This window comes from Octodon degus, unplaced genomic scaffold, assembly GCF_000260255.1.
Source record: "Octodon degus isolate 3935 unplaced genomic scaffold, OctDeg1.0 scaffold00165, whole genome shotgun sequence".
NCBI lineage: Eukaryota > Metazoa > Chordata > Mammalia > Rodentia > Octodontidae > Octodon > Octodon degus.
Window position 1 is genome coordinate 1,025,538 of NW_004524741.1, and position 14,020 is coordinate 1,039,557.

At 37.8% G+C, this 14,020-nt stretch overlaps 1 pseudogene; it reads left to right on the forward strand.

Moving 5' to 3' along the window:
* The first annotated feature begins 2,784 nt into the window (after nt 1-2,784).
* On the forward strand, nt 2,785-3,592 carry LOC101574325 (annotated as a pseudogene).
* The last annotated feature ends 10,428 nt before the right edge of the window (nt 3,593-14,020 follow it).

Sequence of the window (14,020 nt, forward strand, 5' to 3'; positions counted from 1 at the left end):
AGCAATACAGGAAAGAAATAGATCGCATGAAGCAGAGTCAAAGACATATACAGGAAATGAAACTCTCAATCACAAGCTTGCAAAACCGTTTAAGTGGGGCTGGAGAGATGGCTCAGTGGTCTAAAGCACCTACTTAAAACAAGCTTGGCAAAAGCATCAGGGACCGCGGTTCAATCCCCCAGCACCACATGCCAGCCAGCCCTGCCCCCTGGTGGGTTGAGCTGGCCGCTCTCTCTCTCTCTCTCTCTCTCTCTCTCAAATAAATAAATAAAAAAACTCTTTAAAAAAAGAAATACAAACTAGTTTGTAAATAACAATTTCAGTGATTTCTCAATTTCTTCTTGTTTTATTTTAATGTTCACCTTCTTCCAAAACATGACATTTTTCTCTTCTTTTTTGTACATACTTATCTTTTATCAATAAAGCAATGTACTAATTAATACCTCTGTCTTATAATTGCTTTTATACACAAACTGTAATGAATTTTCATGTAGAACTATGTTTATATACTTTTAGTTTTACATTTGTTCTTTAAAATTATCATTGAACATTTATTTCATATTAAAAATTGTCCTTGAACATCTCCTTATTTCATCCCATCATGGACTCCTGTGTACTCTAAGAAATCATCAAACAGGAGTGTAGGATGAGCGAGTCATGGTCCAGCTTCTCATATGTGACATGTAAGCAAATAGTAAAGGGAAGATGAGTAGGAGCCAAAACTATTCTCATAGATCCTCTACCCTCTCATGCTGTCATCTCCCATTCTCTCAGGGACTGCATGTCACTATTTTCCAACACAAAATCCTGAAAAACAAACAAGGCTAAAAAATTGCTGAAATTATTGAATGATGCCAATTACCTTCAGTGCCAAAACTGAATTGCTTTAAAGTCAGCAGCAACTTCACCTTCTTACCAGCATAGGTTTTTTTCTACTCCTTTCTGTAAGATAGTAGGTCAACACAGTTACATTATCCAGAAAAATCTGAGCAAGACAAAACAAAATGATGATAGAATTCCATGGTATTTATTGTTGCCTTTACAAGTGCTGGCCATGCCTCCCAGTCTGCCTAACTTAACCTGCAAGGCTCATCTCAAGTACTACTTGCTCTATGAAGTTTTCCTTAGAGTTAGGTTCTTCTTTATACTCCTGCATTCCCTTTGCCTCTAGAAAATTCTCTCACATCTGTGACATTAGAGCTCAATCATTTTTTTTTTTTTACATGTTTGTATACCCAAGTAGACTGAAGTTATTGAAAGCAGGAGTAGAGCTATTTATTTGTGCTATTTCTGGCATCTTTCTCAGTGCTTAGCATATCAGGCATTTAATACAAATTTGATGAATGGGTAGATGGGTGGAGAAATGAATGACAGAAATTTGCCTCTTTTTGAAAATAATTGCTTTGAATATATCATTAATCTCACTCTCATCTCAAAGCCAATAATTTAATGGTATTTCAATGACATGATTTCTCTGATCCTGGAAATAAGTTTATATATTTTAAAACTTCAACACAAAGGGCGAAAAATTATCTGAATTGTACAGTAACTTCTTTTACATTCCTAAGATTTGAGGAGTGTAGGAAGTGTTTTCTGGAGATTGAAAGTGGGTTTGAAGGGCATCTCAGTGGTTACTTGTAAATGAGAATGTTCTGTTTATCTTCTTCCAGCTCACTAAGAAAAAACACACACAACACTGGGGAAAATAAATCCTGGATTTTAAGTCACAACAAACAAAACTAATAAACAGCAAACCACAGAGGCCTGACAGCTGAAAGGAAGATACAGCGCTCATTTTATAAACAATTCACCAGTGTGTCAACAGTCAGTCTGACAAGGAAAAAAAATGAGCTATATTTTCAAACCATATCTATTTTGTTGAATGAATCTTGAACAAATTATTGTATGAGATTTATTGATTGGGAATAAGGGCCATGAAAAGATGAGGAGGTCATGTTCCAACAGTGAAGAAGATGTTTTTGTTGTTATTGAGATATACTTCATTAACATTAGAAAATTATTCTTGTTCTTCATATTAAGCTCTCAGTTATATAATTGAGAATTTTAATAGATGCCATATAATCTATTATTTAATATATTACATAATCATAATTTTAATTGTGAAAAGTATCATGTGGTGATAGAAATTATATGTTACATATAATTATTTTGATATTAAAAGCATGATTCTGATTATAAGAAATGAATAAATGGGCATATAGAGAGATAAGTTAATGTGATTGCCCATTCAGTTTATTAAAAATACTTTTGAATTCATTACCAAAATAAAAAGACTGAAATTTTTATGTAATGGGATTCTTGACATAGTTTGAATTCTCCAAAAGGACATCATTCAATTCTGATTTAGCAATAGAAATAAGCAATACTAGTTTGGGGAGAGAGCTCAGCGGTCTCATCTCCTGCCTGGCAAATGCAAGGACCCTGGATCCGTCCTGGGAGCTACATGCCGTACTGGCCCCACCCTGTATGCACTGTGCAGGCCCCCAAAACTGAGTGTAGTGGCATGCGCCTATAATCCTAGCTCTGGGGAGGGTGAGACAAGAGGATCACTAAGAGTTGGAGCTGCATGGCCAGAACTTGTAACAAATAAATGAAAGGAAAAACATTAAAGAAAAAACCCCAAAGAAGCAGGAAGTGGAAAATCGGTGTCCCCACAGCTTCTTAACAACGCCTGGTCAAGTGACTCGATCAGCTGACTCCGGTCTAGGATGGTACTGGAGCTGTTGAAACCACGTTTGCCGGAGCCGCATGGTCATTGTCAGAATGTCAGACAAAGATCGGATTGAAATCTTCCCCTTGCGAATGGTATAGACCATCAAAAGGGCGTGGCTGAAAGGGGCACAGACTGGCCAGAACCTCCTGAAGAAAAAGTTGGATCCCTTAAAGCAGAAGATCATCGAGACCAAGACGCTGATGGGCGAGGTGATGAGGGAGGCCGCCTTCTCCCTGGCCGAGGCCAAGCTCACTGAAGGCGACTTCAGCATCACAGTTATCCAAAATGTGAATAAGGCCCAAGTGAAGATTCTGGCTAAGAAAGATAATGAAGCAGGTGTTACTTTGCCGGTATTTGAACATTACCATGAAGAAACTGACAGCTATGAACTGACTGGTTTAGTCAGAGGTGGGGAGCAGTTGGCAAAACTGAAGAGGAAGTATGTCAAGGCCGTGGAGCTGCTGGTGGAGCTGGCTTCGCTGCAGACTTCCTTCGTTACTCTGGACGAAGCCATTAAGATCACCAACAGGCGTGTAAATGCCGTTGAGCATGTAATTACACCTCGGATTACACCCTTGCTTACATCATCAAAAAGCTGGATGAGAGAGAGCAAGAAGAGTTGTATAGGTTAAAGAAAATACAAGAGAAGAAAAAGATTCTCAGGGCCGGGGAGATGGCTCAGTGGAATAAGTGCTTCCCTGGCAAGCTCAAGGGCCTGAGTTCAATCCCTGGTTCCACCAAAAAAAAAAAAAAGATTCTCAAGGAAAAATCTGAGAAGGATTTGGAGTAACAGAGGGCAGCTGGCAGGTGCTGGAGCCTGCGAACCTCATGGCTGAGAAGGAAGACCTATTTGAATAGTCTTTTCTGCTCAGCTTGGGAGTCCCCAGCATGGCTCCGGTGAAGTTCAGCGTCTGGGTTTGGGATGCGTGGCTGTTCATATTTTGGCCTAAGAATTTCAGCAATGCTAAAATATACCTGGATGTCTACTTATGGGATGGCCAGCGCAGGATCCAGTCCAGCACTGTAGGTTGCCAGCGAGTGAGATCTGCAGAAGCTGCTCCGTGACGCACAGGCTTCCCTCTGCTGGCTGTCATGGTTCCATGTACCTCTGTTTTTATGTGACCCGTTTACCCAGCATTTTAAGAAATACCCTTTAGGAAGTGTTAGTGGTCTCAGGCCAGCTGCTATGAAGATGCATTCTCACCCACTTAGACCTTCATGCCTCTCTGTGATGCCACCACCACCCGTGTCACCACGTACTGCTCAAACTATGTGAACACCTGCACTTTCCTTCTCTTGCATGAGAGGTCTCTCTTGTCTTGGGAGCAACTCTGTCAATTTAAATGTAACTGTGTTGTTATACAGACTAAAGTGATTGAAAAATAAAAAAAAAAAGAAAGAGGCAATAGTAATAGCTTAATTGAGCGGTGATGTCAGAACACTGTAGTGAGGAGTGAAAAAATAAGATGCAGTGGAAGGAAAACCAGCACACAACGTGTTATTATGTGTCTCAGTTACTCTTCTCTCATTGCTGGGACAAATACATGACAATCAAAATGAAGGAAGGAAAGGTTTATTTAGCTCACAGTTACTGGAGGTTTCAGTTCATATTCAGCTGGCTCCAAGACACAGTGGCACACAGCAGAGGGCAGCAGTTCATGGCAGTGGCAAAGAGCAGAGCAAAATGGAGAAGCAGCAGCAATAATGACAACAAAGAGGAAGTCTGTCTCTTGTTCTCTCTTACGTTACATTCAGACTATCCACCTCAGGCTGGGTGTAGCACTCATACCCATAATCCCAGCCTTAGATTGCCCATAATCCCAGTGGATCATGAGTTAATCACAAACTCTAGAAGTCCACCCCATGACTGCATGAGGCTTTGGGGGAACACCTAGAGACAAATCATAACATTATGCTTGGGGCCCTTAGGGACTTTTTGGGAAGCCGTGTTATGAGCCTGGGCTATCTATCCTTTCATATCTATTTTTCACTAATTGAAGTTGCTTATGAAGGCATTTCATTATGGTACATCCAAACTGTGCAATTCTGAAGGATGCCCTGGAAGCTTGAGAAGGAAAACACCGAGGATGTGAGTCACCCACAGCTATAGTTGTGGTGGAGCTTCCCTAAGGGGTGTAGTGCGTGACACCATATTGTTGAATATCATTAAATGATATTGCACATGTACAGTGTGCATTTACAATAAACATGTGCATTTACTATATATGTATGTGCATTTACAATTTATTTGTAATTTCTCCAGGCAATATTTTCAATATCCATGTTTAGTTTTATAATGTAATTGCTTTAAGAGTTCTGAAATAATATAAAATCAATAATCTAATATTGAAACATTGACAAAATTTGAAACAAGTTTGGAGAAACCATCTTTTTCTAATTTTATGCAGATACAGAATATGTACTGTATTGTCCACTTGTTTTCACTGTGACTAACAAACTATATATAATTTTCCATTGGGTAATTGTGAAGGGACCATTCCAAATATGATCTCTTCTTGGCATCCTTCAAGAAATTTATTATATAATAGTTATTCCCACTTTAAAAGAAATACATATGTTGTTGTGAATGAATATTTCACAAAATATATGTGAGCAGAAGTTGCTCACCAGTTTTAGGCATTGGTCTAGGGACATCGAGTATATTAACATTTAAATTTAACTAAAATATTTTAGATGAATTAAGAGCATTGAACTGAGAATTGTTTTTAATCATGAACAATGACACTGAGACCCAGTGAGGCCAAGAAGATTCTCAGAGGCCACTGGGGTGCTGAGGGACTACTCTTCACACTCATGCAGTTGGCCTCAAAGTCTTCGCAGTAATGCTAGTGAGTGACAGTACCAGGATTTAAATCAGAGTGCGGTCAAACTGGAATTGGTCTGAATCTGAAGCCTAGTTTTAAATCTGTTATCCGGTATTATGCTGCTTCAAAAATGCCACTTTATTTCTCTTTTTATCCAACAGTCTGATCTTTCAAAATACAAATAGGGCTGTGTCTTACCTGACATTCTGCTTATTTAGAATACTCCAATAACTCTGTATTATTTAAAGATTCAAGTTCAGGCACCATTTATATGAAAACAACAAATCAGATTTACAATCAAAGTTATGGAAAACCGAATGAAAATTTAAGCAAAAGGGTCCTGAGATAAAGAAATCTGTGCTACATTTTTGCTATTGATAGTTCATTGTCTAGAGTACCCAATTTATATGAACAATATAAAGAAGCTGGTAAATAAGTGATCTATAAAATAAAGTGATTCTCAAAGTTATGCTTAATTCTAATAATGGGCATAACATAATAAATAATGTTCATTATTTCCATATTTTTTATGTTCTTGTTGTGCTTCTGAGACTTGTATTGATCCTCCTGTCTCAGCCTCCCTAGCACTGGGATTATCAGCATGTGCCACCACGCCCGGTTTCAGTGGCCGGCATGGTTTGTCCGATGTTTAGGGGTCAGCATCACATATAGTACCAGGGATCAAGACTGTATCCTTGCACTTGCCAGGCAGGTACTTAGACTACTGAGCTAGCTCCACAGCCCCATGTTTATTATTTCTTATGAGTAGGCAATGTGTATGTCTACTATCTCATAGTCTCCTCCAACAATTTATGTGGACTTGCGACTGTCTCCATTGTAGAGAGAAGAAACGAATTTTAAGATGTAGGAACGAGCATCAAGCCATAAGTAATAGAGCTGTAGTGTGTGTGTGTGTGTATGTGTGTGTGTGTGTTTGTGTGTAATTGTAATATTTACTGATTTTGTAATCCTAAAAAACAATTAAACTGGCATATGTATGCTTGAATAGCATTATTTGAATTGAGGTAAAATCACTTGAATGTTAGTGGGTAGTATTGTTCAATAATTTGCTGGATACATGTCTGGTAGTCTTGGTAGAAAGCTTATATTTAAATTATTTTGTAGGGCAAAAATGATTTTCTTCTCCAGAATAATGAAGGAACAGACAGCTTGGAATTAAACAAACAAACAAACAACAAATCAAAACAATCTTATCCCCTGACAAAGCACTGAGAAATTATAATAATATTTCTATAATATTGATGTTTTCTTCTTGTTAACCATGTTGTTGTCAGATCACCTTTTTTCTGAGCTACATTCAGACTTTTTATTTAATTTCTATTTAAAGTTTGAGACAAGATCTTTCAGAATTGCTGATTTGCTCAAATTAGTCACTCAATACTTTTCCCTCAGTTTCCTCAAATGCGACAACTGTACCATTGTGCCCAGGTCACCTATATTTTCTTTTTGTTTTGTTTTTTGTGGAACCAGGAATTGAACTCAGGCCCTTTAGCTTGCCAGGCAAGCAGTTATTCTACTGGGCCATCTCCTCAGCCCCTATATTTTCTTTTGAGGCCTCTAAAACTTGCTCTTTGCGTAAAACTACCTCTGATCATTATTAATTTATTCACTTGGAGTACACTAAAATTCAAATTTGAGACTACTTTCAAGTCTTTTTAAATAATTAACTTTTGTAAAAATTTGATTATAATTTCTCCCCTATTTTCTGTTGCTATCATTGATTCAATGTTTGTCTTTTAGTTATTGTCACCTCCTCATCTTCTGAGTGTCACTAAGACATGTATTCCCAAGTGGTATAAGTAAAGGTCGTAATCTTTTTCCTGCTACTCATTTCTTGGCTAAAGCATGGAATTTATTTTATAGTAACATCTGTCACTGCTTCCAAATCAGCTACTTCTTAGAATTCTTGTTATCCAAGGAATTATGTAAATTTTTAGTGCTCTTTGAAGCAAAACTGAAAAGACACAACCATCTTTGTATGCTATTGCCTACCATTAGTGTCTTTTATTTTAAAGCCTTTTTTCCCTTATGATTTGTTTATTGAATCTCATTTTTCATAAATCTAGTAGAATGTTTATCCTCCATTTATTGAACAGCTTCTTGCTATTTTTTGGTGTGGTAGAAATAATTCTGTAAACACTGTCATTATGGTTTTCACTAATTTCACATCATTTTTTTTTAAAGTTTATTTATTTAGTGTGTGTGTGTGTGTGTGTGTGTGGCCAGCTCAGCCCACCAGGGGGCGCGGCTGGCTGGCATGTGGTGCTGGGGGATCGAACCGCGGTCCCTGTGCTTTGCCAAGCTTGTTCCAAGTAGGTGCTTTAGACCACTGAGCCATCTCGCCAGCCCTTCACATCATTTTTGAACAGATAACTATAAAGCAGGGAATCTTCACTTATTGACTGCTTAGTTTTGGCCTAAGTATTTTGTATTTAGATTGTAGGGAAGCAAAAATGTATTTAATGAAGTTACCCTGAAAAACCATAGGTTGTTAATCACATACTGACTAAAGAGTATTTTGTGTGGTTTGGGAGGGGAACACTAGAAATAATAAGAATTATTTGCAGGATAAAAAAAGCTTATTGTGGAATTAAAATCCATGCAGTATGGCTGATAAAATTTCAAGTGGCTGGACATATTGGTGCAGGCCTGCAATATCAACCCTGGGGAGGCTGAAAAAGGACAGTCTCTTTGAATTCAAGGCCAGCCTGAGCTCCATGTTGACATCAAGGCCTGTCTGGGCTCCATGGCAAGACTCTCTCACAAACAAACAAACCAAAACAAAAAAAATTAAATAAGAATAAAGTGTACATACTTAGAGATCTTTTGGAAGAGATGTAATGATCTCTTGCCAGATTTATGATAAAATTCACAAATATGTAATATAAGCAGAGTTCAATTAAATGAGTTGGGATGTTAGTTTGGTTCAGGTATACAAATACATTTGTGGGTATATTCCTAAACACAAACACAAGTATATATCTATATAGAGACATAAAGATATAGATATATGGATAGGATGTCTACCAAAAAAAGATATATACATTTTAGAAAAGTAAAAAAAGTATGATATTTTCAACAGATGGTGTTACCTTCATGTGGGGCATGGGTTGTGAGGATGACATATATCATAGAAAACCCATTACACAGTCAGCCCTTACAGAAAAAGTTGAAAATACACATGGAGCCACCCCAGTGACTGAGGTTACCCAGGCAGCAGTTCACTGTATTAAGGATTTCTGGAAGGTAATGGCCAGCATTTTAAGTGCTTCTTGTACTTGTATAGAACAAATGTAACTTGTATTAGTCACATGTCTCAATAAATTTAGTATTAAAATATTTACACAAATTTTTCTTTTCCTGAAGTATGCACCCATTTTATTTTTGCTTACTATATATTTGAAATGGTAGAACATAAAATTCTGGGCACACAAAAAAGCTGTGGTGTTATGATTTAAAACCAAACCTCATTTTTTGGGAGATAACTGTTTGGTGGATACGGAGAAACCCATGGAAATAGAAGGACAGCACCATACCACCATACCATCACTGTCCAGAGATGTCCATTGCTAAGACTGCCAGAGGAAGCCAGGCAGGCTCACTGTAGCTTCTGAGTTTCTAAAATGTGGGAAGTGATGAGATGACAATCCAGTTATTGAGAGGGCAGGCACAGTGATTTAGTCAATTAGGACAGATCAAATGTAATGCCTCGATTGCTAGACAGGATGAATATGAGGTTTTGATTGAGGTAGATTGAAAAGGGAAGGTCTTTTTTCCCCCTTTAATAAGTTTCTTCCATATTGGTTTTGGAAAAGGCTTAGAAAACTGTGAGATAGAAAACAAGTCCCCAGGACCTGTCTCGTGATGATAATTGTAAATTTCTATAGTAAACAAAGCTTGAGTTTTAATTCTGTCATATGAGAAACTCATTAGACCAGGGACGTGGTCCAATATGTTTCATAAAGGAACAGGACTTTGGTGTTTTTGAGTGTAGAGCTTCTGCACCTGTAAGTGGGCATCAGGAGGTGTTACGGCTGCAGCACATGTACATTTCTTTTTTTAATGCTTATTTTTGTATTAGGCATTGAAATCTTTAGTTATAGGGATAAAATGGGGAACCTTCCTGATGTACAGTGATGCTTCCAGTTTACACAGCAGTCTATGAAAGAGCATTCAGCATACTGACATAGTAAGGCAACTCTAAAAATATATATTCTAATAATACCTATGTGTATTGGTCAGGGTTTTACTTCGAGGAACAGATAAAATATATGGAATAGATATTAACACAAGATATACAATGTATAAGGAATTACAAGATTGGCTTAGGACAGTCAGCCGCAGAGTCAGATGGGGGAGTGTGCAGAGGGTGTCTGCACACCCCAGACCGAGGAGTTCAGTCCCAAGGTCTGAAGCTCACTGCTGTGCTCCATGCAAATCTCTATTCGTCAGCTGATGGGTTGCAAGGGAAGAGTCTGGGACAGATGCTGAAGAGTCTGCGATGGAAGGTGAAGGATCCAAGCCGGAGGTGGAAGAGTCAGTGCTACAAGCCAAGTGATGAAGTTCAGGACGAACGGAAGACTGAAGTTCCTTGGACGAAGTGGAAGATTGACTACTTCCTCAGCCCCTTTATATGTATGGTCTCTTTGTGCTGAGTCACTCTGGGGGCAGAACCAATTGTGCCCCAGGGCGGGACTCCTACCATCTGGAAGTGGGCCACGGAGTCTTCCCACCAAATTGACACATTGTATCAGCCACTACACCATGTTTTTGATATGAATATATTAGCATGATATGTATCCAGGATACATTATCATGATATGTTCTTAGAAGCAAAATTTCAAGAAAAAAAATTGATGAATCCTAAAGGTAAATGTTAATTTTTTAAAATGTATTTGGTTGTTACAGGGTCTCACTATGCAGCTAGGATTCATGGTGATCCTCCTGCTTTCAGCCTCCTCAGCGCTGGGATTACAGGTGTACACCACCACGTCCACACTCTGTGGCAGGCTCAGCCCACTTTGAGGGTGGGGCTGGCATGGTATCTGGAGCCAGGGATCAAACCACTGTCCCCATACTTACCTAACCTTGTCTAAGCAGGCACTTTTGTCTCCTGAGCTGTCTTGCAGGCTCTGTTAATTCTTGATTCTTTCTCTACAAAAACGTATTTGTCCTTTCAATTTTTCCCTTCCCTAGCTGGCGATTCATGGGTAGCTTGGTATTTTATGTTGGGGTTTAGAAAGTTGAATACAGATAAATCATTTAAGAGAAACAAAAGTAAGTAAGTGTTGTGTCCAGTGCTGCTCCTGAAACTCTGGGATGGTGGGGGGTGAAGAACAAAGCCAAGATGCAGAAAGCTGAGGTCAGGTGTTGCTCTCTCTCCTGGTGGGAGAAAGGGATTGCCCAAACCCTGTACAGTGTCTATTTATACAATCAACATAGGAATAAATTCAGGGAGGGCTTCAGAGATGCCTAACTAACTTATTTATTTATGTACATATTTTGAATTCAACAATATTGGTTGTATTACATAGTGTTGTCTTCAAATTAGTTGTTCAGATTACCAGATACATGCATGAAAAATTGAAAGAAGAAAGGAAAAAAAGTTCTACAAAATTGAGATAAAAATTAAAAAAGAAGACAAGAAAACAAACAAAAAAAATAAACATTAACCTCTCCTTTCCATAGACCAGAAGAAATCTGCAGTTCAATTATCCAAAGCACCCTGCCTCCACAGTAGCTTGAGAGCAGTGTCAAGTGGATAGGTCCATTGTTCTGGCTTAGTCAGACCTGCCCTTCTGATATCTGCACTGGCTATGCACATGGAAAAACCAACGTGGATACCAGAGTCTTGTATTCACATATGGTCTTTGCCTATATTTTAAGGCAGTTCAGGGGTAAGATAGGCTTCAGTGACCGGAGTGTGGGGATGGAGATGGTGCTGACGGCTCTCAACATTTCTGTGCAGAGCAGCTACCTTGGCCACTCTTCCTAAGTGCAAGTCTTGCAGAACAGACATTACATAACACTCAACGGATGATCCTTTGAAATGTTTAGTCTTTGCTGCTTTGATGAGTTTGAGATTCAGTGACCAGTTGGAAAGGAGTTTAATATTAGTATTTCCACTTTTTTAGTCCTTATGACATTGACCCACTCAGCCTCTTCTTTGTCAGAAGATAGAAAGGAAACAGAAAATAGAGAGACAGAGAAAGAAATTTCAGTAATGATTAATTACTCTAAGCGGAAATAAATTTGGATCAACCAAGAACTAAAATTCTGTTCTGATCAACCTAGTGGTGCTGAAAAGAAAGAATAAAGGAACAGATCTGGGATATGTGAGTGCAAGGTAGTGTGTTGCCTGTAAAGTTCTATCCACCACCTTGAGTGTGTTGAAACACACCCAAGACTTTATGCCTACATTACTTTTACCTTACACATCTATGAATATTATTATAGTTCAACTATAATAGTTCAACAGATTTGCAGATTGAAAAATATTTTGTTTTGATTATTCTCCAGTTACCTGTGAAGCTGAACATTCCTTTGTATTTCTAAGTGAGAAATTGCCCTTTTTTATGCTGGCTAGCTATTTATAGCCTTTGCTTTTTTTTCTTCTAGATTCTCCAGCAACTTTCATTTGCTGTATATTATAATTAAGACCCCTTATGTTCCTGATATTAATTACTGAATAATGAGAATGGCAAACTCTATTTTCCATGTGGCAATGTCTGCTAACTTTGTAAACAATATGCTTTATTGAACAGAAATGTTCATTTCAATGTAGCCACATTTTTGTGACTGAATGACTGAAAATGATACATAGCTTATGTAAAAATTATAAATATTTATTGTTTTATGATTATTAATCTAGTTATTCAAGTACTTTTATGATTACCTTTTTACTTCTGAGCATGCTGTGGTAAAATAGCCAATTATGATGTTGTGTTTCAAAGGCACCTTTTGTGTGTTTGTGTAGCTCTATTGCAAGGGTTTTGCTTTACGTTATATGGAGAATGGGAGGATTACAGACACACACATCCAGGCATACCCAGACTAACAGTTTATACTTGCATAGTAATATGATGCTGCATGCATAATTGGTTTTTAAATTTATTGTTAAGTATATTTCCTCTTCACTCCCCATTCCCACTTTCACATCTATCCCTATACATATACACAACCACTCCAAGATGTTTATTTTCTGGTCATGCACATGCATGTCTGTCAAAGATCTATATTTTTGTTTTGTGTATTAATACATGTCTCTGAAATCTAATTTAACTGCATTACTATGGTAGAGATTACATGTTATTTCTGTCTAGATTTTGTTTGAGTTTTTCTGAAACATTTTAAAAATTGGATGCATTTTGTGTTAGAATGTATTTCTTTTGTTTTGCATTTCAGTGAAGCCAAGAGAGACATTAACATTTTAGTTCAAATATACTTTAAGACTCTGAAAATATTATTCTAATGTAACCTTGTGTTCAGAGTCAATTTGTGCTCCTTTATAGATAATTTGCCTTTTGATCTCTTTTGTTGTCACATTGCTTCTGATCTTACAAGTCTGTAGTTTCCACCCCCACCTTCTTACATACCTCATTTGCTTTGTGGTGAAAAAGATTCATTTTGTAGGATTATAGCATCTTTTATTCTTTTTCCAATTCTGGGATGGCCTTAGTTTCCATGTGAGCTTCCAATATGAGATAATCCTTTGCATATCTTTTCTGGATATCTTATCTTTAATCTTTCTTTTTTGTGAGGAATTTTCCTGTTCATATTGATCATATCTCTATATTTATCCTATGTGCATGTACGCTAATATATCCTCATCATTAATATCTATAAAGAATGAAAAATTTTATTGTAGCCCTACTTTGTGCCTTTTCTGGGAATTTTTCAGAGGTAAAGAAAACCTATATTTAAGAAGGAAAAGGAAAAATAGCCATACAAAAAGCTTCAAAAAATATCTAGTTTTTTTTTTTTTTCATAGTTCAGGAGTGGGTAAGATAACTCAGCGAAATAAGCAGCTGCTTAGGCAAGCTCAGGCAAGCTCAAGGACTGCAGTTCAATCCCTGGTGCCACATGCTGTGCCAGCTCCGCCCCCAGGGTGGACTGAGCCAGCCACAGAGTCTGGCTGGCCATAGTGATGCATGCCTGTAAATCTAACGCTGGGGCAGCTGACAACAGGAGAAACACTCTGAGTCCAAGCTGTGTAGTGAGATCCTGTAACAACCAAATACATTTTAAAAAAAATCACATAATAGAAAGTAGAGAAAAACAAAAATGTGCATCAGTGGAGGAACAAAAAACCACACACATAACAGACAGTGATGAAAAAAGGGTTCAGCCATCTTGCCACTCTTGGAAAGCCAATTGGAAACATAAGGAGATATTACCAGATCATGTTAATATAGTAACATGAAAACCATATGGCAAAATA